Below are 6,200 nucleotides of genomic sequence, written 5' to 3'. Positions count from 1 at the left end.
TTGTTTATTTATTTTAAATAACGAGGAGAGTATTTAAAATTAAATTAACGCACATCGTTCGGTAATCGTTGCCATATGTAATATCGTGCAACGCTGCTGGTACAGTACCTGCCATATATAGTTTTCGTTGATGAAATTCATTGAGTCAATTTACCAGTGAAATGCCTTAACTGAAGTGTCTTTAGTAGAGCGCATTTGGATTATGATCGAAATTAAAATTTTTTATTTCTCAATAAAAAGTTACCAGTGGCAAACTAAGTCCTACACCATCGAAATTTTGTACCGTACCGTACAAACCGAAAAAAGAGAAAGAAGCTGCAACTTTTTTATTGTCCTATATCCATAACAAGAAAGGAAATGTAATAACAATGTCCGTTAGTTAATAGTATCTATCTACACACCTAAAACATCTTCGGAAACGAATCGTTTTCATTTTTTTTTCGGAATATCAAAAGTATTTTGTGGTGCTTTCTACTACTCTAATAATGCGTACAAATATAGGCCTAATTATAGTCAAGACATTACCTTATTGTAAATAATTGTAAATAAATTGTTCCGTTGTAAATATATATCTAGCTTATTACTTCTTGAAAATTGAAAAAATTGTTGAATGTTACTATGTTTGTTGTTGCACGTGCGCTTATTTGTTTAAGCACACGTTTAAAAATCTCCTTTCCATTAACTGCACTCGATAACTATTTTTATAATAAAAATGAAAAATAGAAAATATTGTTGGACGTTACCTATATTTCAGAACTTTTGACATCATAACTCACGAGGCTGTTGTATTATGAATGTGATATTTGAATACATGAATATTGTAAATTATTAAAATTAAAAATATCTATTTATTTTGAATGCCAAAATTGAAATTCTGAATTTGTGCAAGTTGATGTAACATAAGTGGTTGTGTTCTAATTTATAAAAAGTTTATGAAACACTACCATTTCATCATTCAAATAAAAATCTAATTAAACTTGCTGCGTTTTATTTCCACTTTAGTTTTATTCAAACAAGCAATTAAAAAAAAAACTATTACATAATATCTCCATCGACTGATTCCAGTTTGAAAGACAATAAAAACAGGAAACAAAAAATCAGCAGAAAAGGACAAGACTGGAGAACATAAAAGGTAGTTTTACAAAGTTAATTTCAATTCTTTAAAGTGATTAATTTTTGTATTAATTTTTATCACTACATATAGCATCAAATTAATTACGAAAAATTATTGTTGTTGTCACGCCCTCGCCGGGAATCGAACCCGCGTCCCTGGCTCTATGCGCCATTGTTCATTGTTCACGAAGCTACAAAAGGTTACAGCATCAACAATGACTTTACGCACCTGACCAAGTGGGCCACAGAATCGTCGTCATCGTTATTCTAATAATTCATAACATTTAGGATTACCAATACATTGGTTAAACAGTAAGTGTATTGTAACGTTAAAAGAGAAGAAATTTCAACTCGGTATATAATCGACGATGGCACACAATCAAGGTTTAGATAAAAATTGTTCAGAGAAAATTTTATAAAAAAATTATTTTTAAAAACATGCTTCAAATTTTTATTAAAAAAATAAAAACAGTGCATTAAACTAATTCATTTATTTAAAACTTATTTCCTTCATTATTGACCGAGTTACGCATTATTCTTTTACAACAACTGCAATAGAGTTATAAGACTGCATTATTCTTATGCACGGATACATTTTTCAAGTTGAATTGATTTCTTATGTTCATAAAGTTTTTAGACGAATTGAATACAGAAAACCAAGCATCTCAATCCGACTTACTGCACAAAAATTCGAAGGTTTGACCTATTTTTGTGTATTAGTTTCTCCACTATACGGTGAAGAAACAGAACCGATTTGATTCTCTTATGCGTGTATTTTTGTTGTAATTGAGTTTAGAACATGTTTGTATTAAACTGGAGTCAGTTTTTGTAAATTCATCAAGTACCTAGTTCCTAGTAGCTTTATTACTTGGCGTGAAATTATTTAAGCACTCATGAAAGATTTAAAACAAAGCAAATTTTTAGTTGCAATGCTATACAGTAAACGAAAACAAAAAAACTTTCTCTTAACCATTCAATTATAAATATTATACCATTTCTTCGTGTGATTTAGACTCTATCTAAATAAAAATGTAATACTTAAGGCTTTTTCTGTTAAAAAAAATATTTCTTCTTTGAATCTAACATTTTACGTACTTTGTTCAATAAGAGAGAATAATTCAGTTACTGTATTTTTTTGCCTATATTTTACTTTTTTTTTTGTAAAAGAGTGATGCAGTTATAATATGTACTTTATATTCAGTAAATATCTAATACTAATTAAAGAATACTTTTTTATTTGTATATGATTGTGAATATTTATAGGGTTCGTATAAATACGAATGCAGAGTGAAGGTCGTAGACTTATATTTAACCCAAACTTTATTTCCGATTCAATCTATGCTTTTATATAATTTTCTGTAAACTAAATGACTAGCGCCTCCACCATTTCATTTATCAAAAAGCCAGCATTTGATTAGACTCTTTTATAAACACTATCTATTAAAAACCACTAACATACTAATAGAATTTCAGTATCTACTTACAGAAACAACAGTAACGATTCATTTTGTAGGACATACCTGAAATAAAAGAAAAGCAATTAGTTAGTTCAAAAAACAATTCTAAAAGTTGCGCTTATTGCGTCTAAATATCTGATAATGCGCAAATAGTTTTAAAAACATCAGAGTAAATTCAGTTTTTCATAAAGTTGCATCTAGAAATCCTACTCATTATTAATAAGTTTTAAAAATCATGTCGTCGTTAAAACTAAAATTTACTTGTATTTTAGTGTGCAGTCTACATGCGCCTAAAAGAATGCAGGAGAAACATAGAAAATTAAAAGTGAAGGTCTCGAAGGAGATGACCACCAACAACAGTCACATGATTCGAGTTGTCTTATCGTATCATAAAGCCATTAAAGTTCAATTAGGATCATAAGAATGCGGTAGAAAAAGACAATACGAACGAAGTGTTCTTCCTTAGCAGATCACCAAAGTGTATCGTGTATTTCAGCCGTCGGAAGGCGTAATATTTCACTATATTTCATTGTTATTAATATCTGTATAAAACAATCATATTTACTACACAGATAACAATTTAATAAAGAAAATTTTTGCACAAAAATTTTCGATTTTAATAACCTTATTATTTTTACCATTGACCTTATAAAGCTTCTGCTGAAAATATAAATTGTAAAATCTCACAATATCAACTTGTCAACAGTTATTTTTACTGTTAGTTGACATCAACTGCAAACTTTTAATAAAGAGCTCAATTTAACATCAGAGTAATCAAAAATTTTTGGCATTCGTTTGAGAGAAGACAAAGTTCGTATTCAAGGAATTGTTATGATGTGATGGTATTTTATTATTACTCGTATTTTCGTTTCTAATAATAAATTACAATTTTATTAATACTTCATGACCACAAATAATTCAATTGTACTAAATTTAAATGTTTTTATTAGATGCGTATCTTGAAAATAAAAGAATTAACTACATTGACGTTCCTATTTCGGGACCGCATGACAACCGAAATCAAACGGATCGGTAAAGTATGACCCCTTTTGTAAATGTTGTAATAAGAGAATGAAATGGAACCCATAGTTCTTTTAGCTTTGGGTTGAGTGAAGTTTTTCGAATCGTTTTCTAAGAATTTTGAATTATACGCATTTATTAGCACACCACAATTTATTGTAGTTTTCAGTTTTACACAGCTGGCGTATATCAGTTCGGTATTGTTTTGCGGGATTTTTTGCCGTAATTCATAGAATTTTCTAGTTCCTTACTAAAGGTACGATAAGTGGTGATTTGGCAGGTGCTGATATCAATTTGGAACATCAAAATTCCATGGACCATGACTTTGAACCCGGAAAACAATATTCATCCAATATTTTAGATTATCCATCTCCAAGGAATTTTCTGCCGGTTGTTTTGTCGTAACTCATAAAATTTCGTAGTTCCTTGCTAAAGGTACGATAAGTGGTGATTGGGCAGGTGCCGATAACAATTTGGTACTTCACAATTCCATGGACCATGACTTTGAACCCGGAAAACAATATCGATCCAATATTTTAGATTATCCATTTCCAAAGAGTTTAGAATTTTGTTTTGTAATCTAATTCGGTGCGACCNTATATTAATATAATGTTTGATCGGTGATACTAGCAAAACTTTTAACGGCAAAAATGTATTTTGCATTTTACAAATAGAAAATACGCCTGGAAAAGTATTTTAAATAAAATACCAAATACTTTTCTTAAGAAAGTATTTAAATGCAAGATAAAAACAGGGATATTTTATTTTGTATTTGCATTTTAAATGCACGTATAGTATTTCAAATAAATCACATCTCTGGTTATCATAGTCAAACTCTAATAATAACTGTTACCAAATACAAACATAAAAAATAACAATGAAGAAACGTGTTGCTTTTGTGGGCAAAATCGCTCGTAAATTTTACGAGAGGACGAAAAAAAGAAGGACAATCGGGAGTAAAAATCGTGGAAACACCAATTTATTAAGCACATTTAGAAGCTGGGAGCTCGCGGACACCATTCACAAAGCGTCCCACGTACAACAATATCTGACCCAAGTGATTTGTATCAAAGCGACTCTTTTGGAAACTTGTCTGAATGCAGCCAGCAGGGAAATGAAGGCTTGGTCAAGGTGGGGCACGCGCTAACAGGATCGTGACGTCACTCACGTGGCGAAGAAGATGCCCTCCTAATAAGTCGATCACTCAGCTTAGTTTCTTTATCCGTTCACATTTTTATATTCCGCTTTAATGCAGTTGCCAATCCCGGTTTGCATCTTAACGAATCCTTTACGTAGGACATCATTTTACTATATAGGGACACAATAAAATCGGATACTATGGAACTATGAAATCAAAATGAAACGGCTAATTCCTGATATCTACATATAAACCTCTTATTCTACGTAAGGAATCATCCCAGGGACATCGTATGGCGACCTACATAGATTGGCAGTTTGCGCCATCACCATCAGCACTTTCGAAAGAGGAAGAAGAACAATTAATAGAATTGTACTGTCAATCCAGCATTGATCCCCAATATGCCAAAGACAAACTGCTTCAATTTTGGAGTTCAATTGCCCAAGAATTTCGAACCATCAGCACTGCAGCATTGAAGGTTCTATAGTTGGGGCGATCAAAATTGGCAAACTGAAACATCCTACATCCTTAACTTTTTGGGAACAGTAATCTAATCTCTCTACCCCTCTTAACTCCTCTTTCCGCCTCTAATATGTATTTTTGACGTGACAATGTCTTATAATTCGATGGAGTCGGCTGCACGCACGAAAAAACATGACTCATGCGGCGTTACCTCGCTCTGAGGCGTTCCACTTAAGGCTTGAAGTGCAAGCGAGAGCGCGGAACGAGCGATAAAGAGGCACAATCGGCCTCCGCGTTCGGCAGCGTTCGACATCTGTCTTTCTCCTACTTGAGTGAGCGATGCGTCCGCGTGGACAGCTGCTATACAATAATACATTTCCATTTACCTCCTTCTCTACATCCATACAAAATATCTATCAAACAAATAAAATTAAAATTTTCTTTTGAAAAATGAAACCATTCCATCAGTATTTTCTTATGACGTTGTCACGTTCAACTATCGTCAGTAAACCGACTTTACAGATAACCGATTTTTTTTATTAACTTCCATAGAGTCCTCTGTTCTCCTATTCTCTCTAATACCACTTTACTTCTAACCGTCTCTATCCACGGTATCCTCATCATTCGCCGGTAACATCACATTTCGAACGCTTCTAACTTTTTTGCTTCTGCCGCGCTTACCGTCCATGTTTCGTACCTGTACAGCGCCGCACTCCAAACATACCGGTAAATTTATAACACAAGAATATTAATTTATATTAAAGTTTAATTAATTAAATCATTAGATATTAATCTCTATCAAGTACATATAAAGAATAAATTTCTTCTAAGTAAAGCAAAAATTTATTCTATAGTAGTTAGTCTCAGTCCCTATTCCACTGTTTCTTTTATAATCTGTATCATGTTTCAACTTTAATAGCTACGTTATTTTCAAGTTATTCGTTTTGTGTTTTAATGAATTCCTGGAAGTAAGCAATTTTAATATTGTATACCTATACTCAAATATAATT

The sequence above is a fragment of the Agrilus planipennis genome, unplaced genomic scaffold (genome assembly GCF_000699045.2).
Source record: "Agrilus planipennis isolate EAB-ADULT unplaced genomic scaffold, Apla_2.0 scaffold159, whole genome shotgun sequence".
In the NCBI taxonomy this organism is placed as follows: domain Eukaryota; kingdom Metazoa; phylum Arthropoda; class Insecta; order Coleoptera; family Buprestidae; genus Agrilus; species Agrilus planipennis.
The sequence above is the reverse complement of the archived record's forward strand: the minus strand, read 5'-3'. Positions refer to the sequence as shown.